This window comes from Delphinus delphis, chromosome 3 (assembly GCF_949987515.2).
Source record: "Delphinus delphis chromosome 3, mDelDel1.2, whole genome shotgun sequence".
NCBI lineage: Eukaryota > Metazoa > Chordata > Mammalia > Artiodactyla > Delphinidae > Delphinus > Delphinus delphis.
Window position 1 is genome coordinate 138,061,322 of NC_082685.1, and position 25,143 is coordinate 138,086,464.

Sequence of the window (25,143 nt, forward strand, 5' to 3'; positions counted from 1 at the left end):
CCTAACAGTGATGATCCTAAACATCAGTACTCTTGACTCCCAGCCCAGAGGTTTTTTTTAGCTCGTATCAGAGACTGAACTCTCTGTGCCTTTATGGTCCCTCTTCATATTGGCTTTCTGATATAGTATAATGCTTTGGGCAAAAGCCTTTTTCAGTACATACCTGTCACAGACATTTTGGATAAGCTATAATCTTTGTCATTCTCCTGTTTTTGTGTCTATATACTAGAGTGAGGTCCTTGGGGTTCTTTGCAAAAACCATTCATCTTTCATCGTCCTCTGTTCAAGGAAACATGATTTAAAGAAATACATGGGGTTTTTTTGGGTTTGTTTATTTATTTGCTTGAGAATATTGAGTAGAAGAGAGGAGCCCTTCATAGGTCAAGGTTCTGATTTGCAAACAGTAAGATCCATTGTGTCTGATTTAAGCAGGTTTAAGAAGTAAGGAATTTACTGCCGAATATTAATTAGCTCATATAATCTCCAGGAAGACTAGAGGCTTGTATGCTACACAACTAGGAACAATGAAGCCAGGAAAAATGCCTTTTAGACAAGAAACTATTCCAGTAAAAACCATGCTGCCACTGCACACCACTTAAACTCTCCATCAGCCAGGACTCTACTGCACAGGGAACAGAGATCCCATCCCTTTACAACCATTAGAACCACTTTCATTGTGGTGAAAGGGCTCCCTTCAGGGGTCCCTGGAGCTTCCAGAGCAGTTAACTCTCATTTTCAGGAGGTATCCACAACAACTTCAAGACCTCTGCACAGAGCATGACTATTCAAAGCACAAAATAATGGAGCCTAAGAGACTGGTTCTGGGCCATGAAACCTCATCATGAGTTTCTCTTGATTCTTTGAAACCCCCTATCTGAAGCCTGAGTCAAACCCCCAACCTGCAGCCCTCTCAAGTGTGTTCCTTTCTCAGACTCATCACATTCACAAAGGATGCCCTTTACGGTGCAATGGAAGGGCTTCTGTCTAGATGGCTTTCTGTTTCATTAATGGAGACATTCACTAGCAGTGGTGTTGCATATACATAAGAATTCAATAAAGTTTTTCTAATGACATTGTTTAAACAGGCACCTTTGTATTTTGTGGGGGTGGGGGGCTGTTTGTTGGTTAACCTGGAGCATATTTTCTAAATTAAAATAATAAGCATACTCTATAATTATCACTGTTGGTCGTCCCAACTTAGATGAATTTACATGAAGTTCCTATCATTCATGGTTAGAGATGGTTTAAAAAATAATAGCTGAAAAAGCTTTTCTAAGGTCAATGAAGACTTCCTGGTCACAAAGTTCTCTTGTGAGGGAAAGTTAGGAGATCCACCAGAGATGATAACATCACAGTCCTGTACATCAAGTGAGACTTGGAAATAATATAAAGGGATATGCTTATCCTGGGCTGGATTTTATTCAAACACCATGCAGATAACATACCTAAAATGTCTAAAATGATTCTCAGCAAAGAATGATGTAGATCTGAATGCATTCCAGATGGGAACAGGGTTTATTTACTGGACTCAGAAGCTGGAGAGAACTTAAATATATTTGCTCAAAAATAAAAAAGGAAGGAAAGGAAAAAGACAAGAAAAGATATATAGAGAGGAAAATTCTAGGGCTGAATTTGTAGATAATTTCTGCTGTGAACTAAGTATACATGTTTAAAAATCTGTCAACCACCTAATCACACAAACCTCTATTTTAAACCTGTTGTCTCTATTCAGTCACTTTTTGGCTGATTGATCCTTCAAAATTTGACCCAATCTCTAAAAGAATGTTTTGATTAGGAATACTAACCTCACTGGAAGATTAGTTGTTTTTTTTTTTTTTTAAATTGTCAGTTTCTTGAGCCTCTGGGAACACAAGATGAGCTGAACTTTAAAAAAAAAATCTTAACTATTCTGTTTGCTAATCCAATTTGTTGGAACTCATTCCATTCAACTGAGAATTTGGAAGCCTCATTATCAATGGTATTATCTCAGAACACAAGACAAAATTTCTGACATATAATTGGAATCCAGTATGCTCCACAAAGAGTGCCAGATATTTTTTGGTAGAAGAAAGAAATGAGTGGCAACAGTTGGTGAGGTAAATTCACTTCTGAATAAGTAATGTATTTACCATCCATACACAAGTTTTGACATCAATTCATTACAAAAATATATCATCTCATAGCCCACAGGATTGCAAATGGAAATAGATTAGTATAGATCCAGAAAGACATGAAAGGTCATTTGTACAGATATTGAATATGGCCGTTATTAAATAGTGTTTCTTTTTTTTTTTTTAAGTATCTATTTATTTGGTTGTGCCGGGTCTTAGTTGCTGCAGGCGGGCTCCCCAGTTGTAACATGTGAACTCTTAGTTGTGGCATGCATGTGGGATCTAGCCCCTTGGCCAGGGATTGAACCTGGGCCCCCTGCAGTGGGAGCACAGAATCTTAACCACTGTACCACCAGGGAAGTCCCAATAGTGTGTTTCTATTATGTGATGTCATCAATGGGAGTTTGGAGGTGGATGGGCAATTGTTGGCTTGAATAATAGTAGAAAACTTATGGACAGTTTCCTCCTTTCCTGTTATTTGTGAGAGGCTTAAATTTTAAAGAGAACCTTGAATGAATATACAAGAGTGGAAAGATATTCCAAGTCTGACAGAGAAACGAGAGTTGGCTCAGAAACACTTATAGCAGAAAATGCACATATTAGTCAGCTTTGCTGCAATAACAAACTATCTCAGCAACTCACAAAGATTTATTTCTTGCTCTCATCACATATGGGCTACAGGCAGTCTTGGCTGGGCTTAGCTTCATGCATTTTCTCATCCTAGAACCCCAGCTAAAAGAGTAGCTATCACCTAGGAAGTGTTATTCTCATGGGGGGAAGGTTATGGAAGAGGGTGAGCAGAAACTTGTGATGCCTCTAAAGCCTCTGTTCAGAACGCACACACTGATATTTCTACCTACTTTCTATTGGTCAAAGCAAGTCACATGGCCAAGCTCAAAGTCAATGGATGAGGATGCATATTCAACCCACTGGAAGGCACAGAAAAAGGTGTGGGTGAATAATTTTATCACAGGGAGGGAGAGAATAGTTGGGAATAATCTAATCTACCACAATGTATCGAGAAGAATTGTTTTAATAGGCCTGATGAGACAGGATGGGGCAGTAATAAGGGTTAGATTATCTAGGGCTTTTTCAAGAACAATCTGGAAATACAGGAGAAGTTTGTCCTGGTTTGGAGAGCAACCTCAAGCAGGGTCAACCAGATACAATCATAGTTAGAAGTGGTGATTTGTCTTAGATACCTCAGGACTCTTCTTTCCTTTCCTTATCCCATCTTAAAACTTGCAGTCACTTTATAAGTTCCAAACTCACAGCATCAAATCTTACTTAGGATGAGGACCTATCAAAGTGAGACATTCACAATGGTCTTCAAACTTAGCATTTTGAGGTTCTCTCCAAATGACAGTATATATAGAGTCACATTGACAAATTAAACATTTAATAAAAATTGAACCATATCTTGAGCAGTTTTTTCATTTTTTAATGTAATAGGGCCCTGAAAACAAAAGGATCGGTCTCAACTTCTGACAGGCTCAGCCTAAGAATGTATCTGACAGTGTACATCTAGTTGGAAGAGTATTTTTTTGACAAAATTTTATAGGGATACCCAGTGGATAGAAATGTTACATTCTGATTTAGGCAGCGCAAGGGAAAGCCCAGAGTCACCTACACTTTCAAATCCATTCTCCCCTGCTACATCTGAGGACTGCTGAGGAAGCCCTATCAATTTCTGAAGCACTGCGGGAACACCACTGCTCTAGGTTTCTAATAAGACCTAATGAATCACATCTTTTGGAACTTTTAAACAGTCCCCAGTTTGGTCAGAAAAGGGAACAGAGCTCTAACCCTGGAATACATGGGTCCATGGTTGATCAAGGAAGCATTTGGGAGCAGGAAGCATTTCTGCCATTCCAGGAATCATGCCACACAGGAGGCTACTACTCATAAGGTAAACTGTAATGCAAAGTACCAGAGAGGGAGTGAAGAAATCTCTGAAGTAGGAAAGAGAGAAGTATCTGTGCTTGCTATAAGAGAAGGCAAAGAAGAAGGAGAGGTGGAGGAAATCAGAGCAGGGTTGGTAGTTTGATCAGCATGGGATGAAAAGGAGAAGGTTCTGACATTCCCACACTTAACAAATGTCGAACTCTTCAGCTCAGCTCTTTATGCTTCCATGGGACGGTTGCCTCTGAGATCCTCAGTTCAGCTGATCAGTTAGTTCTCCGTATACAAATGATGGTGAGACATTCATATACAGGAAAGAGCATTCCAACCGGTGTATCTTATTTAAAATATAATCCTGCCTTTTGTAATGGCACATAAATATCTATTTTTTCCTAGCATAAGAGAAGAAAGAAATATAAGCTTCTTAATCCTAGTCAGGTACCCCATCAGTGCCCTGCTACCAAACAATAACTTACTCAACCATTTATTTCATTAAGAATGGCTAGATTCATTTATTACAATTTATTGATCACTGTAATGAAGATGATGTTGATGGTGATGTTAGCTAATAATTATCAAGACACTTATTGTATGTTTAGTACTTTATATTGATTACCTCATTTAATCCTCACAATAACCGTGAGAGACAGGTATTATTATTATCTCCATGTATAGGCAAAGAGAGGTTAAAAGATGTCTCCATGGATTTGAATTATACCGTCCCATGAAAGCTTTACAACAATGCTGTAAGATGCGTATTATTATTCTTATTTTACAGACAAGCAAGCTGAGGTAAGCAATTTAACCAAGATCCTGCAGCTAGCTAGTAAGTGGTAGAGCAGAAAGGTAAATCTGGAATTGCCTAACTTCAAAATCCATGTTACAGGCTACATACCAGTGTAAGTAAAATAATTTTACAGGGTAGAAGAATAATCATCAGTTTATATTTACATCTCTGCTCTGCCACATATTAGCTAGGTAATATTTAGCATCAATTTTCTCACCTGTAAAGTGAAGACAATGATATGCATATTATACTTCTGGTTCTTGTGACAATTATTTTAAATAATGACATAATTCGAATGTTGGTGCGTTTAGTGTTGTCCCAGAGGTCTCTGAGACTGTCCTCATTTCTTTTCATTCTTTTTTCTTTATTCTGCTCCTTGGCAGTTATTTCCACCTCACACTGGTCAGAATGGCCATCATCAAAAAATCTACAAACAATAAATGCTGGAGAGGGTATGGAGAAAAGGGAACCCTCCTACACTGTTGGTGGGAATGTAAACTGGTACAGCCACTATGGAGAACAGTATGGAGGTTCCTTAAAAAACTAAAAATATAGCTACCATATAATCCAGCAATCCCACTCCTGGGCATATATCAGAAGTAAACCATAATTCGAAAGGATGCATGCACCCCGATGTTCATTACAGCACTATTTAAGATAGCCAGGTCATGGAAGCAACCTAAATGTCCATCGACAGAGGAATGGATAAAGAAGATGTGGTACATATATGCAGTGGAATATTATTCAGCAATTAAAAGGAATGAAATAATGCCATTGGCAGTGACATGGATGGACCTAGAGATTGTCATACAGAGGTGCAGTAAGTCAGAAAGAGAAATGCAAATATAGTATAATATAACTTCTATGTAGAATCCAGAAAAATGGTACAGATGAACTCATTTGCAAAGCAGAAATAGAGTCACAGATGTAGAAACCAGACTTGTGGTTACCAAGGTGGGAAGGAAGGTGTGGGATGAATTGGGAGATTGGGATTGACATATATACACTACTATATATAAAATAGATAACTAAATTATATTATTTAGAAAAAAATATGCAAAGAGATCTGTAAGTTGTTCACTGTTACAGTAGTACAGACTCTCTGTCCAGGAAAAAGACTCAGTATCAATAGATGCAAATTATCCATCAATCAATAAAATATGATTAGCATTTTACTATTCATGAAATAATATGAACAATAAAAATCAAAGCCAAAAACTTCAATGCAAGATATAAAAGAGAATAAAAGAAAATATACCAAATATAGACGTTGATTGTCTTTGGTTGTAAACTTACGGTGATTTCCTTTTGCCCCTCTTCATGCTTCCCTTGTATTCTCCAAGATTTCTTATTATGAATATGCATTCTTGTAGTCATAAACAAAAACTTAATATGCTTCATTAAAAAATTATTGCAAAGCCTAAAAAAACAAACAAACAAATAAATAAAGACATAAAGTCTTGCTACAAACTAAGCTCTTTATAAGTGTTAGCTGTCTCTCTTCCTAACATTATTCTCCCCCGCTACTGTCCCCTACTACATATGTTAATTTACTCTCACAAGATTCCACCAAGCAGATGTGCTTGACATCTCTGCATATAATTTTAATTTACTTCTCTGGGTCCTTCTCCAAGGCATGAAATAGCAGTTTGGAGAGCCCTGATCTTTAGAAGGGCTGCATATTATTTTTTCCAATATTCAAAAACATATGTGAATACCACAGAAAAATTATTTTCAGTACTAACAATGTTACAACATAGGAAACCACACCTGTGTACCATTAGATTAGAATGAAACTTATAAGAATCAGAATTCCTGTGGATTCCTGTGACCCATTAAATAATGGGTATTTAGATGTTTTCCTAGTTGGTATTGTACTCTCTCTGACACAACCGTTAAGTTATGCCAAGTTGTGTAGACACAATTTATCTTAATGTTTATCTCAGATGAAAATATTTGACTTTTAGCAGTCTCAGTCTGAAATAAGGCAAAAGAAAACAAGTACATACACACACACACACACACACACACACACACACACATAATTTATAGGTTTAAATAAAACCCTAAAATTACTCTGAGAGCTCATAAACAAGAGTGATGAATGATCCATGAGTCATTACAGAGGTCATTTTGGTTGAACCAGGACCATGTAATTAATTTTAAGAAGAAATGGCTCTTGCATAAAAAAATATGAGGAATAAATATTAACTGTGTGCAATCAGAGACATCTCTGAAGTTTTCAGTTTGATTTAGTGTCATCCCTTATTATCTATATATAAGGCCTTAATCTCCTCAGTTAAGGATTATCACTCTTCATTCAAGAATTGTATTCAACAGAAGCACTGGGGAATCATTAGCTCCATAAAATAATAGTCATGTATATGGGGCTTAATGAATAAAAGGAGATATTCATTAATCTCTTTTTGAGTGTCAATTATGTGCAAGAACTGTGTTGAATCCTAGGCATACAAAAACAAACAAAGCATTATCTTCCCCCAAGAAATTTACAGTCTAGTGGGAAATTCAAATGCATAAATTATTACAACATATAAAGTGCTCACCTAATAGACCTAGGCACAATGAGCATGCAGACCATGTCACAGCCATCACGTGGTTGAAACATAAAACAGAACTTGTTGCTGACAAATTTACTAGCAGAGAAGTGGCAGAGCCACATGATCCTCTAGGTTCTAGTTGTGTCGTGGGGTGGCGTGCCTAGGCCAGCCCCAGTGTGATAGGGCAGACCATGGGAGTCTGCCCCTGAAACACTCTTCATATTTATAAAGGGAGGGGCTCTCTAGGTGACTAGGTAATAGTGGGTTATTCTATAAGGGAATGGCCTTGTTATAAAGGAGCAGCATACAAAGATAGGGCACTACATCCATCTGTTCTTCAGGGGAGTTACTCATACTTGCTGAGCCAGCAACTTGCCAAACTACAAAGGAGAAGACTATTAACCTCAAGGGCCATCTGAACTTGCTTCTTGTTCTGGAAGTGCAGAGAAAAGCATGGAGATTCAGAGAAGGCTTCCTGGAGGAGATGTTGGTATTGAGTTCTGAAGGAGTTAGCAAAATGAGGAAGGGGAAGATCATTCTGGTAAAGAGAAGAGCAAGTAAGAAGGAATAGCATGAAGGACACAGCATAGCATATTCCTGGAACTGCAAATGGTCCAGTGTGGTTGGATAAGAGTTAGTAGTGAAGCTACAAGGCAAGTGGATGCCAGACCAGTGCATCAGGCAGTTTCTAATAACTCAAAACAATGAGGAATTTACCTGCATTTATTCTTTCTATTTAGCCTTTACTTGCTGATGTTGGGGAAAAGGGATCACTGAATAACCAAGTAAGCAAAGATGACAAATCCTACCTCTTAAGTTTAAAAACCACTGGTCTAGGTGTAAACATGAAATATTCAGATGCATATGTACAGACAGAATATTCCTGTTCCTTATCTAGATAAAAACTGTTTGCTAGGGGAAAGGGAGAGGGAGACCAAGTAGAGAGAAGAAAGCTTCAACCCTCAAGAAGATACCAGGAGGGTCCAGAGACAAGGAACTAAGTGGATGTAAAACAGAACCTAGAGTCCAACCTAACTATTCAGGGCTGTGGTGACCTGAATCTTTTGTTTCCATCTAATGAGAGCTGCCAATCAACAGTAGCCCATCACCCATTGATTGTACAGTAGGAGTAAAGTCCTCTTGTACCCTAAGGCTATGCTTGACTTTTCAAATAGCTCACACCTTTAAGACAACTGCACTTTTAAGAGCTTGGGATATTATAATTTCTAGGTCTCAGTATTCCCAGAGAGATGGGGATGGTATGGAAAGGAGAGTGTTTCCAATGGTCAAAGTGGAACTAAATATGTGGTAGTGTAACAGAGAAGAACAAACCTGATTCCATATTGGATCTGTTTCTTTAGCTCTAATCCCTGTGCTCTGTTGGCTAAGCTTAGTCATGCTGGCTCTGCACTTTTGTAGAAGAATGTTGCCTAGAGCCTGAAATATATATGATATCTCATTTTCAGGGCTCTGGCCTTTAAATTTCAGGGCTCTGGCCTTTCCATTCATATAGAAATAAAAAGTTTCAGAATAGAAAATAATTGTTTTGCTGGAGGTTTATAGCATGGACGGCTGCAAGAACAAAGGATTCCTGCACAAAGAAGTTTGCAACAACCAGCTTCACTGCCTCCCCTTTTAGTATAAAAGAAGCCTGAATTCTAACTCTGATAAAGTGGTTCTTTGGAACACGAGTCCACCATCTTCTCAGTCTGTTGGTTTTCCAGCTAAAGTCACTATTCCTTGCCCCAACACTTCATCTCTTGATTTATTGGCCTGTCGTGGGGTGACCAGTAGAGCTTGGACTCAGTAACAGTAGAATATCAGATACAGAGAGTCCATGAGAGGCTGTAGTAAGTTGGAAAGACTAAAATGTTTATTTTACAGAGTGAAATATCCAAAGTAAGGCAGGTATAGACAACTATAAGGAAGAAAAACCATGGTATGAAATCATGACCAAAACAAATAAGACTCTAGAAAACCTGTAATACCTGTAAAAATCTGCATTGCAAAGTCCTCTTTTTATTTATTTGTTAAAAACACTGAAAAACAACAAGAAATTTTTCTTTAGAAGCCTACATAAATGTATTTTTTAAAAGAATTATTAATGTCAATTTCTTCTGTTATTATTTTAGTATTACGTAGTATAAATATCATTAAATGAGACTGCAAATTCTGAATTATAATATTTTAACCTGTGTTTACTGCACTGACATTAGCCTTTTGGGATCAGTTTTTTTTTTTTTCCTTCCTGATTATCAGAGTACTGAAAATACCTTAAAAGAAAGGAAATACAAATTTCAGGAAAAAATAGTAAAAAAAAAAGTAGGAGAAAATCATATGTCATCCTACCACCACAAAGAAACTAGTTTTCACATTGTTAATCTCAGGGCTTTATTCCTTCCATTTTTTTACCAAGTAATATTTTTTCATATAGTTAACATTATCCTATTGATAAAAATTTTCTTTTACTCTTAACTCTATGTTATACCAAAACATTTGTACATGTTCTTGAAACCAAGAAATAGTCTATTTTCTAAACTTGTTTTATTGGTGGGTTTGTTTTTTTTTTAATAAATGTATTTATTTATTTATTTTTGGCTGTGTTGGGTCTTCGTTTCTGTTCGAGGGCTTTCTCCAGTTGCGGCGAGCGGGGGCCACTCTTCATCATGGTGCACAGGGCTCTCAGCGTCACGGCCTCTCCCGTTGCGGAGCACAGGCTCCAGATGCGCAGGCTCAGTAGTTGTGGCTCATGGGCTTAGTTGCTCCGCGGCATGTGGGATCTTCTCAGACCAGGGCTCGAACCCGTGTCCCCTGCATTGGTAGGCAGATTCTTAACCACTGTGCCACCAGGGAAGCCCTTATTGGTGGTTTTAATCATGTGTTTGTCTCCACATCCCCAGGCAGACAGCAGGAGCAGGGTGGAATTACTGGGAATGGGACCAACCCCTGGGGATGTAACAGTACTGGAAGGAAGGGACTATAGGAAAGTATGCCCTAGTTAAATGAAAGGTTCTTTAGTAGGAAGCAGGCTTTCAAGAATTGTGACTTGGATAACAAATAGAGCAGACATTTTTATTTAGTCTGGAGCTAATCTTAAGGGAGAATTAAAAGGAACATAAAGACAAAATTCCCTGTGTATGTTACCAAGTCCAAGCTCATACTGCTTGCCACATGACAGGCCAATAAATCAAGAGATGAGTTGTTGGGGCAAGGAATAGTGATTTTATTTGGAGAGCTCGCAGATTGAGAAGATGGTAGATTAGTGTCCCAAAGAACCATCTTGTCTTGGTTTGGATGCTAACTTTTTTCATAGAACAAAGAGGGGGGAGGTGAGGAGGTAAAGTACAAAGGGGAAAAATTGTTGCAAATATCTCCTGGTTCCAGCCAGACTCCTAACCTCTGTTAATTTCTTCTTTCCTGCAGCCATTCACTCGTGGGCTTGGTCAGGATGTTTTTTTGTGAGCTAAACAAAAGTATTTTAGCTTAATGTTTAGGCATGGGAGGCAGGGTTCCCAGAGATGGGCCATTATGTATACTTTAAGCTATAGGTAACACCCGTTTAGTGATTAACTTGTAGCAAAAACACTAGAATACAAAGGTTACAGCAAAAGAAACAGATCCAATATGGAGTCAGATTCGTTCTTCCCAATACATGTGCAAGGAAAATTACCTACCTACAGCAGTGCTTTCCTAGATGTCAAAACCAATGCTGTAGTTCACACAACCGGTTCTGACTAGCTGAAGCTGATAAATGACTATGAATGTTGAGCTACCCCAGCAAACTAGATTCTCAATGAAGCTAACAGAAGACGTTTTCCTGACAAGTAAAAAATGGGACTTATTTTAACAATTACAATTAGAGGTAGGGATTCATTTCAGTCTATCCAGAGTACTAGTTTTAATTAATTGGCATAAGTGCCATGAATGCCCCCTATATTTCTACTCTAAAATTACATTGACATTTTGCTTTTAGAGTACTACTGAGTGAATTTCTTCACAGTGTGTGTTCCCTGGCAAATAAATACATTCAGCTATTGTTTTGACTTTTTTAGTTTTGTTTCGTTTGCTTTGTTGTGGCTGCCGTTGTTGTTATTCTTTTTTTTTATATCTTTATTGAAGTATAATTGCTTTACAATGTTGTGTTAGTTTCTGCTGTACAACAAAGTGAATCAGTTATGTATATACATATATTCCCATATCCTCCCTCTTGAGCCTCCCTCTCACCCTCCCTATCCCACCCCTCTAGGTCATCACAAAGCATCTAGCTGATCTTCCTGTGTTATGCAGCAGCTTCCCACTAGCTATTTATTTTACATGTGGTAGTGTATATATGTCAATGTTACTCTCTCACTTTGTCCCAGCTTCCTCTTCCCCACCCCCGTGTCCTCAAGTTCATTCTCTACATCTGCATCTTTACTCCTGCCCTGCCACTAGGTACTGCCATCAGTACCATTTTTTTAGATTCCATATATATGCATTAGCATATGGTATTTGTTTTTCTCTTTCTGACTTACTTCCTGTTATTCTTTTTTAAAAATTTTACTTATTTTTTTAATTGAAGTATAACTGACTTCCAATATCATGTTAGTTTCAGGTGTACAACATAGTGACTCAACATTCTATACACTACAAAACAGTCACCATAACAAACCCAGCTACCATATGTCACAATACAAAGTTATAATGTTATTGACTGTATATTATATCCCTGTGACTTATTTATCTTATAGCTCTAAGTTTGTACCTTTTAATCTCCATCACCTATTTCACTCATCTCCCCATCACCCTCCTCTCTGGTTTGTCTTCTGTATCTAGGAGTCTGTTTCTGTTTTGTTGTCTGTTCATTTGTTTTGCTTTTTAGATTCCACGTGTAAGTAAGATCATATGGTCTTGTTTTTCTCTGTCTGACTTTCACTAAGTATAATACACTCTAGGTTCATCGTGTTATCACAAATGGCAAGATTTCATCCTTTTTTATGGCTGAGTAATGTTCTGCTATATATATAATGTTCTGCTATATATATGTGTGTGCTTATATGTATGTGTGTATATATGTATATATATATATATATATATATATATATATATCACATCTTATTTAGCCATTCCTCTGTTGATGGACACTTAGGTTGCTTCCATATCTTGGATATTGTAAATAATGCTGCAATGAACATAGGGGTGCATACAATCTCTTCAAATTAGTGTTTTTGTTTCCTTCAGAAAAATACTCAGAAGTGGGATTGCTAGATCGTATGGTAGTTCTATTTTTAACTTTTTGAGGAACCTCCATACTATTTTCCATAGTGGCTGTATCGTTTTTATTCTTGTACCAACAAATCAATGAGTTGAGTGAAGTTGTGTAATGTGCACAACAGTAACTTTTCCTATTTGCTTTTTTGTATTTTAAATCCATTAGATGTGTTTCAAAATGTCTCTTTTGAGTGAAATGAGAAGTCTTCTCATCTGCCCACAATATTAAGAATGACAGAAATGCTGAAGAGTTTGTCAGGTTTGTGTCGGTGATGCTTAGTAAACTGTTCTGATAGGGCATAGTGTGGGGAATACAAGGAGGCAGGAAGAATAATAGCAAAGAAAGGCTTTAAATAGACATGCAACCCACTCAGTCATTCCATTAAGCATCTCTGGAAAAGATGAAGTATTTGGTCTCTAGGGTCCCATGTATTTCCCAGCAGTGCACATTAAAAACCAGTGATGCTATAAACTTCTGCCTCCTTACGTTCATACAGAATTTATTATCTATGTACAGATTACACCATTATTAACATCAAGGCATTAAAAACTAATAACTCAAAATGGGAATAGACCTTGGCCAAATCACGAAGTATACAAAATTTGTCTTCATCTCCCCTTTGCCTCAGATACCCAAAGGATGTCCTCCCCTGGGCACCACATTTGATACTATTTCCAACAGTCAACTTCCCAAGCTCCAGACTCTTCTTACTCCTTCCTCTTACCAGAATGCAGTTACAGGTTTACCATTCTCCTGGACATGGCTCATTTTTGGCCTTTTTTCTAAAATGGTGGCTAATTTCTTGGTATACTGATCAAACTTTCAAGTCTAATTAAGAACAACAAAGAATGCATGCTATTAGTCACCCTTTCGACAGGAGTTTTCTAGTGCCATGGTCTTCAGAGAAACGGATGTTTGAAAGGGTATGCCCCACACAGCAATATGCTGTTGGACAAGGAGCTTAGGAGACAATTCACAGGAGGACCCCTTCTTGGGGCTCCCAGGTCATAGCCACCTGATGACTGTTTACACCTGTTGTGTAAAGCTCTTTCTTAAGGTATGATTTGAACATTTCTGCTTGTGAAACACTCTGCCAGTTTGGCTCCTAACATTGTTTTTTCATTACTTTGTAGAGTTATAACTTATATATCTTTTATTCAATGGTGGCCTGTTATTTTACTTTTTAAAATTATTATCAATTTCATCATCATCCTAGCAAAAATAATCACTACTTCTACTTTCACAACCATGATGACTATGTTCATGTTTTGAGTCTTCAGTATGTGTCATATGTTTGGGAAAACTGCCCTCCTGTTTCCATGAGGTGAGGAGGGAACCTTAATGAGATAACACAGTCCTCTTCTATGGGAGAAGTATGCATCTATCTGATGTTGAGATGGAAAGATTCTGGCATCTTTTGGATGATGTTTCTTCATTAGATGGACTGAAGTTGTCAGACCCCTAAATACATGTCCTCACTTGTTCTATTTCCACTTACAAAGCTCTAAGGACATTAAAGCTGCCTATGGAGACTCCATCTCCAAAAGGAATTATGAAACATCATTGTGGTTTAACCATGGTTATCAGATTTATCAGTCATTAAGTCCCTATTTTTATTCTTTTCTAATGTCAGTTGGTTCAAAACTGTGAGGGACAACAGTAAAATTACCTCTCAAAGGCTGAAACCCTTAACACCAGGCTCTATTCTCAGAGTTTTACATGCATTATCCTGATTAACTGTTACAACAACGTTGAGAGGTAGATATTATTACTCTCATTTTACAAATGGTAATGAGAATTTCAGTAGCATAAGTAGCGGGTAAGTAGGAGAGAAAGGATTCAGGTCTAGGTATATCATGTTGCTTCTTAGTCTTTATGCTTTTACCATCCAAATACTCATCCTTAAACACCTTACAGTGTGGCATCACTTGATTTTGAAATTTAGGTAAATGGAATCATGCTTTATGTATTCTGTTATGTCTGGTTTCTTTTGTATTGTTCATGAGATTTTTCCCATGCTGTTCCATATAGCTATAGTTCATTCATTTATATATTGAATAAAATTCAATTGGCAAAATTTATTTTTTATACTTCTAATGGACACTAGAATTGTTTACAGTTCTTTACCATTTGAATGATATTACTATGAAAATTCTTGCACATGTCCCTAGGTACACATGTGCATTTCTCTGTATTAAATCTTGCTTCACAACTAACACTTGATATTCAGTCTTCTAATTTTAGCCATTCTGGTGAATGAGTAACAGTCTGTTCTTGTGGTTTTATTTTGAATTTCCCTGATGTTTAATGAGGATGAGCACCTTTTCATGTGACATTCTTGGTTGTTTTGTTTTCCTAACTTATGAAATGCCTTCTAAATTCCCTTGCCATTTTTTTTTTCCTACTGGATTCTACTGGGTATCTGTCTTCTTATTGATTTGTAGGAATACAACATATGATGGAAGCCTTATGTCAAGTATATACGGTGCAAATATCTTCTACCACTGTCTGCTTTACCATTTCACTTTCTTTTGATGAAAGGAAGTTTTAAAATTTAACGTAATCAAATATATTGGTTTTTTCTTTTGTTGTTAGTCTTTCTTGTGCCCTTTTTAATAAAATCTTCTCCTACCTGGTATAATGAAACTATTCCCCTATATTAACTTCTAAAAACTTTATTTTGCTGGTTTTCACATTCAAGTCTCACTTGGAATTGTTTTTTTCTGGTGGTATGAGGCAGAGGTTGATTTATCTGATTCATTTTCTTTTTGCTATAGGGGAATTGTCCCAGTACAATTTATGGAAAATATCATGTTTTACTCTTTGCTCTGTAGTGTCTCTACTGTCAAGTGTTTATATGTGTGTGGGTTTCTGGGGGTCTTCTATTCTCTTCCATTGGCTGATATTGCTAATCTGGTGCTACTTCCACACTATAAATAAAGCTTTATTTGAACACAGCCATGGTCACCCATTAATGTATTTTTTATGGCTTACTCTGGCACTGCAAGTGCAAAGTTGAATAGTTGAGACAGCGACAATATAGCTCAACAAAACCTACATATTCACCACCTAGCCCTTTACAGAAAAAGGTTGTTGACACTTGTTCTAACCTATACAATAAGATTTTTCTTTAAATGAAACAATATATTAAAATTGGTAAGAAAAAAATGTAATATTATTGTCTACTCAGGAAGTCCAATTAAATCAGTGAAAAGAAAAGTACTAGCACTGATGACAAAGTTCAGTAAAATGCAAGATTATAGGCAACTACAAAAAAGAAACACTTTCTTGTAGCTCATTAATTAGCTAACTAGAAAATATTATGCAAAAAAGGTACCATTCTCAAGGGTAATAAAAGTTTTATTATCCACTAGCAATAATCTTAAAACTGTGAAGATTTTAAGTAAAATTACTACAATTTATACATTAGTGGGGATGTACCCTCATGTTTGTGATGTAGTCTTTCCATTAAGAAAAGTCACTCTGGGCTTCCCTGGTGGTGCAGTGGTTGAGAGTCTGCCTGCCGATGCAGGGGACACGGGTTTGTGCCCCGGCCCGGGAAGATCCCACATGCCGCAGAGCGGCTGGGCCCATGAGCCATGACCACTGAGCCTGCATGTCCGGAGCCTGTGCTCCACAACGGGAGAGGTCACAACAGTGAGAGACCCGTGTACCACAAAAAAAAAAAAAAAAAGAAAGAAAGAAAAGTCACTCTATTTATACAAGTCTTATTTTATATTTTTCACAACAGCCAGGACTCCAGATGGTGTCTCTAGATGAAGTGTGCAGGAGCCCCCCTAGGTATCATCATCTGTAATATGGGGAGAAGAAAATCTTTCCTACTCACCTCATACAATAGCTAATGGGATAAAATGGAATATTAGATGAATTAAAAATTCGAAGTGCCAAATGAAAAAAATGATATTAGCATTTATGTTTAATTCTATGTGAAAAGGAGAATGAGAGCAATGAAATCAGAATAAATGTAGAGGGTGTAAAGTGAGAAACACAAAAGGAAACTAAGTATGCAAGGTTTTAAAGAAAGATGATAGGTTAAGCTATCCAAAGTCATCTCATGTTTACTGCAGTCTTTGGAAATTAGGTAATTTCTTGTGATGTGCATTTAAGTCATGCTGTGGTGTAATGCATGGGATTTGCTTGGAAATCATATTTAAGGTCCAGAAATGGATCAGTGATGAACAGCAAGTAATATTTGGGAAGCAGTGACACTTAAAGTAGGCAGTTAGAAAGTACTAAGTAGAAGTGGTCAGAAGAGAAAGGCTGAGAGAAAGTGATTATTGCTTCATGCTAAAAGCTGCAGTAGAAATATGCACCTGGGTGTTGGGCATAGAAGCTGGAAACTATACCTCAGACTGGTTCTGGGAAAGAGCACTGGTGCTTCTGTGAAGTACAATAATCTTACTGTGACAGGGAGTGAGAGGGTGATACTGCTCCTTCCCTTCTTCCCCGTGTTTTATTATGAATAGTGTGGTCTTTAGAGATAAATAATATTGGAGAGATAGGCTTTTAAACCAGAATGATGGTCAGATTACCTGGGAAGATTTTAAATCATACATATCCACAGATATTTTAAATCATACATATCCAAATCTGCTGAGGATGGAGTGGGGACAGGAATTCATATCTTGAAAAGTTCCACTTTTGATCTCCCCAGTTTGAAAGTTCCAGAAATATTAGGAAAAGGACCCTTGTTGTCTTCCTGTCTATTTAGGAGTGCTTAAATTTAACAACTCCTGTCTATTTCAGAGCTGTTAAAATCCTGTGAGCCCCAGTCTGTTCCTCTGAAGATTAGATCAGAGTATCTTTAAGACTCCCTTCAGATCTTTGCCTCTGTGAAGTTTTAGAAAATCAGTCACATAGAAGATTTGCTATAGAGCTCAGTTTGAACATTTTAAAAGAGATTTTCACCATTAAAGTCAGTTAACCAAAGGACTGTCTCATCTTGAACATCTCAAAGGAAGAGTAGATCTAATATATGTCAGTTAAGCCTTGACTGAATTCATTCATTTAACATTCAAGAATTCACCAAGAGGTCTTTTTATGACAAGCACTGTCACATGCACTGGGGATAGAGAACAGAACACCACACACACAATCTCTGTCCTTGTGGTACTTAATTCTGGAAGGTGGGGGGCAGCAGGTAGAACAATAACAGCCCAAACAAACAAACAATTACACGTTAGGATAAGTGCCATGAAGGACACAGACAGGATGAGATGATAGAAAGTAGTTTGGTGGGGATGGAATCAGGTGTCTACTTTGCATAGGATATTCATGGAGGGCCTCACTGTACTGGCCCCTGAAGGAGGAGAGGGAGCTTGGCATCCAAAGGGGAGGGAGAAGCGTTTTCTAGTTAGAGGCCCAGTGAGTTACAGAGATCCTGAGGGGTAAAGAACTTGGAATGTTCAAGGATTGAAGGGAAGAGAAATAGTGACTTGAATAGGGCCAATGGTGGTGGAGACCCAGAGAAATGGCCAGTTTTGAGAGCTGTTTTAGATGAAGAAAATAGATCTTCTTTAAAGGAGAATAACACTCACCTCCTTGGTATGACAGAGAAATACAGAAACTTCTGAACACTGAGCCATTCTGTGAAATACTCATTGCATGATCTTAGTCAAATTGTGTACCCTCTCTTTGCCTCAATTCCTTCATCTACAAAATGGAGATAATAATACCTACCTTATGGGTTGTTATAAGGATTAAAACTAGAAAGTAGGTATAAATATTTTGCACAGTGTTTGGAATATATTACATTGTTGATAAATGTTAAGTAATGTTATAATTATTATTATTAATTTTTTTATCATATGGTTTTATAGAAGAGATGAGAATATCAGTATCCTAAATAAAATAAGCCTCCATCCTAGGTATTTAGGTTTACTCCTCACTGGAAAAACAAAAGACTCCTAAATCAATATAGGAAATTTATTTTAAAATACTTTGTTATAGACAGTATAATATTATACAGGGACCAGTTAAAATTTTATATCTAGAGGTAGTCAGTTAGCATGTGATCAAGAATGTACTGTTTAGGAGAGGTCAGCCAGCATTGTGTCAAGTACCAGAAGCCACGCTGGTTATCAATAAATTTATCGATATGTTTAACATACTGAATGTAAAAAAAATAGGTTTCATTGCTGAAACCAACGTCTTGCTAAATAACATAATGGATATTATATGTAGCTCTTGTTGGTGAAATGAGGCATTCCCAATCTTGCATTATCTAGACAGAAGGATTCACCAAGGTCTGTATCCTGTACCCATTAAGAACATCACCCATGGCTTGATCCCTAATAGATCCTATATCCAGCTGTCTGGGTATATCTGTTTGCCTCATGCCCACTAGAGGACACAGACTTGGGAATCTGCCTCATATGAATCTCTAATACCAAGTATGCTTAAGTAACTTAAAGGACATAGAAATGGAACTTCATCAAGCTTACAGAATATATTTATTAACTGTGATACTTGCCTTCTTAATAAATATTTATCTAATAAATGTTATATGTGTGGAAAATTTTATTTGACACTGGTTTTCATAGTAAAACATGTAGCAAGACTGTGGGAGATTAGCCCTTTCCTCAAATTTTATTGGTGGATGCTTTCTTCTACGAAGAAGAATATAAGAAAACTGAATTGCTTGGGAAAGCTTGCAATAATGCCACGATTCCAGTGAATCACTTCCCCAATGCCCAATGTAGAGCCTTGCTTCCCAATAACAGCTTCTTTGGTATAGAAGCTGTGACTGCTACTTTAGTTTCCCTAAGATCTGTGGACCAGGAGCGGCCATGGGAAAACAACAGGTGCTCTGTTAACAAATTTTGTTGTCACCAGTGATGGCTATGGTATCCCTGCTGCTACCACCATAAAGAAAGTCCTTGTCCCACCCAAACTGCTCAAATGACCTTTTCTTTACCGTTGCTGTCCAAAAGGAATTATAAACGGGGGGTACACTAAGGGTCATTCCCTTGCCTCTCACCACCTCCCCAATTCCACACCCTCACACAAGAGAAATATCTGGACCTAGAGACTTATACATTCAATTCCTGGTCCCACTCAGGGGATTCAATGGTAACACTACTTTTCTTCCTTCTTTGCTAGTCTCTTACATAACAATCCAAATGATACACATCTTCTTTTTCCCCATTGGTAAATACAATCTAGACTATTTTCCTTGGGCAGATGGATGAGATTTATATTCAGTACCTCTAATTTGTTCAAGCCTAGTATTTAAGTAGGGATAATATTCAGATGTCCTGAGAAGATTTTTCAAAAAAATATATATACATATGTATATATGTGTGTGTATGTATGTATGTGTGTATATATATATATATATATATATATATATATGGCTGAGTCACTGTGCTGTACACCTGAAACTAATGCAACATTGTAAATCAACTGTACTTCAATAAAAATAATAATAAGCCAACATCACATCTCAAAGATAACTTTTAAATAAATATATATATATATAGTTATGAGGCAAATTCGGCTATATTAATATTATTGAGTTCTGCAGATGAGCAAGGTGAACACGAGGTTGATTTGGTCATTGGAACATCCTGATAACTGATCAGTGAATTTTGAGATTGTCTTTCCCTCTTATTCCAGAATAACTTTTCATGATAATGACAAATTATGTATTGATATTTTTTGTTGTTGTTGTTTTGTTGTGTTTTGTTTTTTGCGGTACGTGGTACTCTCACTGTTGTGGCCTCTCCTGTTGCGGAGCACAGGCTCCGGACGCGCAACCTCAGCGGCCATGGCTCACGGGCCTAGCCGCTCCACGGCATGTGGGATCTTCCCTGACCGGGGCACGAACCCGTGTCCCCTGCATAGGCAGGCGGACTCTCAACCACTGCGCCACCAGGGAAGGCCTATGTATTGATATTTGATGTAGAATTATTTCTAAGAAATAAAATAAATTTAATAAAATATATATGTGCATATGTATATATATACATATATATATTTACACACACACACATACCTAGCCCCCATCTCCATAGAATCAGACTCCTTTCTCTGGGTGGACCCAAGCATGTATAATTGGAAAAACTCCAGGCTATTTACATATATCACCACATTTCAGAGCTACGGCTTAAGTTTCTAAACAAATTGAGTGTGGCCCAGGTTCACTAAATGGGTAACTAGGCTTGCCTTGATACATGTTTTCAAAACATTTCATTTCCTAAAACTGTGGAAGTGTAGCTCTTAGAAGTTCCCAGCTGTTTCTCTTGCATTTTTGTCTGTCATATTCAAATGGTTCTTAAGGACTGGGGTCATATCTCCTCCCCTCCTCTCTTGTTAGGTGGTCCAGCATAGACCAATCAAGACACTTTTAATCACATTTTTATAGGTCTTGGATTATACTGGCAATTTGGAGTACTGAGTTGGAGTACTAAATCTTCTGGTTCCACAAGCCCATTCTCCAGGTCTGAGCTGCATGCAGAAGTTCAGCACCTCATGCTGGGGGTCAGGGAGCACATAGCTAAAGAGGCAGTGTTACTCAATCTGATGGGGGCAAAATGGAATGGGTGAAGAATCAGGCAGGTCAAGAATCAGAGTTGCTGAGGGGCTCATACAGGAGGATGTTTCCAGTTGACAAATATTAAGCATTCATGGTGTGCCTGCCCTGTGCTCTTCTGGGGTAGGTGGGAAAGACTTGACCTGTGTTTTCTTGTAAATCAGGAGATTCTAAACTTTCCTCAAAATAAGTGAAAGTTTTAAATTATGCCACAGGGTTTTATCTCCCAAGGGTACTCATTAATTATTTGATCCAAATTCCTTGCATCGTAGCACGATTTCAAAATTGAAAACTATGAATTTTTCAAGAGAACACTGGAAACCAGTTGTAAACACTTGAAAAACACGTAGTTAAATTCACAACTCAAAAGCAAGTGTTTTGTTTTTCATATTCACATTATTTTTGTAGGAGTGGGCAAACTGTGTCACCTTGCATACCTTCCCTCTTTTTGTACTTCATTAGTTCATTTCCACCTTCATTCATCATTCATTCAATAAATATTTATTGTACGTTTGCTATGTGCCATGTACTGTGTTCTGACCTGGAGATAAAAGGGTGAACACAAGTGCTCACCATTCCTACTTCTTGGAATTCTTAGTCTGGTGAAAGACAGGCATTAATGAAAATATCATACATCCTTATAAAGTTGCATTTTAAGTGTTAAGTGTTACAAAGGAAAATGATAGCATACTATGAGTGGGTATAATATAACCTAGTTAGATGAATCAGAAAAGACTTCCTTAAGGATAGGAAGTGGGCTGAGATCTGCAAAATAGGTAGGATTTAGTCAGGCAAAAACATGCAGCAAAAGGAACAGCATGGGAAAAGTCCATGTGGCCAGAGGACCATCTGAGTTTAAGGAACTCAAAAAAGCCTGGAGTAGCTGGAATGAGAGAGCAAAAGGGCAACAGGAGATAAGGCTGAGAAGGTAGGAGAAGGCAAGGTGAGGAGGGCTCCCCTCATACACATCGTCTTACCCTCTCTGATTTTCCCTTTACCCAGTTCTCTCAACTGAAAGACTTCATTTAACATTCCCAACATTTTCCCTACATCCACTACTTTCACCTAGAATTTTCTCCCCTAATTCCATTTTTTCCATGAATCTTTCAGTGATGCCTCAGACAGAATTTATCTGATACTTTCTGTTTCCATGAACTTTGCATTTTTATTAAAATTGATCATATTTCAGGTTACCTCATACTTTTTTTAAACATATATGTCTCTCTTTCCAGATTTTATGACCTACATAGCAGGAATCTTGTTCATTTCCTATGGGTCCTAGCCAAGTATCTTGTGTCTACCAAGAGTCTCATAAGTTCTTATTGAATCATGTTAACACCAGGCTTCTGTAGAAAACAAAAAGTCAAATACATTCCTTTGTTTCCTTTCTTTTAAAGATTTTTTTTTTTTTGCTCAAAAATAAAAGGCATCAGAGAACAGAAAAGGTATTATGTAACATTGCAGACAGAATCCAAAAGTCCCCTAATATTTTTAAAGATTAACTTTATTTTAAAGAAGAAATATGCCACATGAAGTCCAGATAAGAACCTCCTGCTATTTGGGGAGATATTATTATATTATTCTGGAAAACTCCAAATAGTCTGAATGAAGATCTCAATCTTTTACCAAAAAAGTGGTATCTTATAATTAAAGCAACTTCCTGTAAAAATTAATGCTGTTTATAAAACATTTGGAAAATAGAGAAAAGTGGAAAAGAGCCATATCTGATGAACTTTGTTTCATCCTGAAGTCTTGATCTTCCTTCATATGTATGTAAAGTTCTCTGATTTTACTTTTTCCCCACTATTTTTGAGAACCTTGTGGAAGCTTTAGACTCTATAATATGTCCTCTTAACTGAAAAGGACTGGCACAATGCACAGCCATTAACTTTTACACGTGTACTTTCTGTAATCTTTTCTAATGCAAATGCTTATGCCTCCTGCACTACTGACTTTCTTAGTAAATGTTATTTCTTAATTTACAGTTATGACTTAGGCTGAACACGGACTTACTGTTTGCCAGCTTTAACCCTGATGGAGTGGACTTAGGTATTGAGGTGAAATGGCAGGCAATTGAGAAAAATGAAACTTAGGGATTAGTGTTAAGTGTTGACAACAAGCATTGTAACAATTTGAGGCAGTGTGAAATTGCCCTTTTCAGTGATTATGACAGTAAAGAAAGGCACCACAGGGTCATTGCTAAGTAAGGAGGACTGAAGCAAAGTTGGGAGAACGCAAAAGGAGCCTGCATCTCCCTGCTTGAAGTTGATTCAACAAAAAAAGAAATTGCAAAAGTTGAGTATGTTTTCAACAGCACTTATGAAACACTGAGATTTTAACTTTTAGACAGAGGCAGGGTGGTCTAAGCTAAAATGAAATTGAGAGAGACAAAAATTATGAAGAGTAATGCCTAGCACTTATGGACAGGTTTTTAACCTGGGATCCACAGATCATTTCCAGGAGCCTGTATGCAAATTTTAGATCTGTGTGTATTTTCAGGGGTTCACTAAAGTTAAGAAGCTCTGTGTATGGTATAATTTTCTACCCATTTAATCGAATTTATAATCTATTATTTACTTTTGAATACTTCAGTTTAAATGGTGTGATATAACTGTGTCTATTCCCTAGTTTTAATTGATATTCTGATGTAGCATTTCAGAGAGTATTGTCGCATACCCCTATGGGAACTCCACCCAAGACCCATTTAGATCAAACCTATTTTCATGATGATATTAAAATGTTATTTACCTTTGTTACTGTGTTTACACTTGCACTGATAGTGCAAAAACAGTGGTCAGTAAAACTGCTGGCACCTCAGCATGAATCAGGCAGAAGTACTTAAACTAATAATTATATTCCTCATTGCCATGTATTCACAGGAAAAAAAAAAGTTTTATTTAAGAATATTCTTGATGAAGTAGTAAAAAACAAAAACAAAATAATTTATTAAATCTTAACCTATGATCACACAATTTTTTACTATTCTATGTGAAAAAAATGGACATTACACATAAAGCACCTCTACCACATACCAAAACTGATGACTATTCAAGGAAAGTACAATTTTTGAACTTTGAGATAAACAAGCAATTTTTTTCATGCAATTACTTTTACTTGAAAAAAGACTAAAACAAATTATGGTAATTCAGATTATCACTTCACAGAAAACAATTGACAATATTTATTGCCAGCGATAAAATTCTAGGTTACAAGAGAAAATTAGAATTTTGCAAAATATCTGTCTGCCACTATCAGCATAATAGCCTACCAATATTTAAAGAATTTTTGATGAAATCAGTGCTGATAATAATAAATGCAGCAATTTTTTGTATTGTATGAAATATGTCAACATTTGGAAGATCTGCATGACACAATGAGTATTTTCCAAATGACCAGTGCTTGATTGACAGAATCATGCATGGATAAAAGATATACTCAGAGTGAGAGATAGACTGGAGGACTTTAATGTAATGGAATAGGAAAAATTTATCAAGCTTTACAATAGTATCAAAAAAAATATCAAAGAGGAAGCTTGCACAAACCTCTTAGATAGCCTCATCCAGCAGAGGGCAGACAGCAGAAGCAAGAAGAACTACAATCCTGCAGCCTGTGGAATGAAAAACACATTCACAGAAAGATAGACAAAATGAAAATGCAGAGGACTATGTACCATATGAAGGAACAAGATAAAACCCCAGAAACACAACTAAATGAAGTGGAGATAGGCAACATTCCAGAAAAAGAATTCAAAATAATGATAGTGAAGATGATCCAGGACCTCGGAAAAACAACGGAGGCAAAGATCGAGAAGATGCAAGAAACGTTTACCAAGACCTGGAAGAATTAAAGAACAAACACCTAGAAGAATTACAGAACAAACAAACAGAGATGAACAATACAATAACTGAAATGGAAAATACACTAGAAGGAATCAATAGCAGAATAACTGAGGCAGAAGAATGGAAAAGTGACCTGGAAGA

At 37.1% G+C, this 25,143-nt stretch overlaps 1 protein-coding gene across 5 annotated transcripts in view; it reads right to left on the reverse strand.

The window, feature by feature from the left end:
• FBXO4 (F-box protein 4) overlaps positions 1 to 25,143 on the reverse strand; it is a 395,613-nt gene that overhangs the window by 100,803 nt on the left and 269,667 nt on the right. For 4 of the 5 annotated variants that reach the window (XR_011246428.1, XR_011246427.1, XR_011246424.1 and 1 more), the window contains one exon: positions 6,097 to 6,220. The gene's annotated coding sequence lies outside the window, so the exon portion shown is untranslated. Of the gene's footprint in view, positions 1 to 6,058; positions 6,221 to 25,143 lie in introns of all 5 variants that reach the window. The other variant, XR_011246425.1, reaches the window with a different exon arrangement.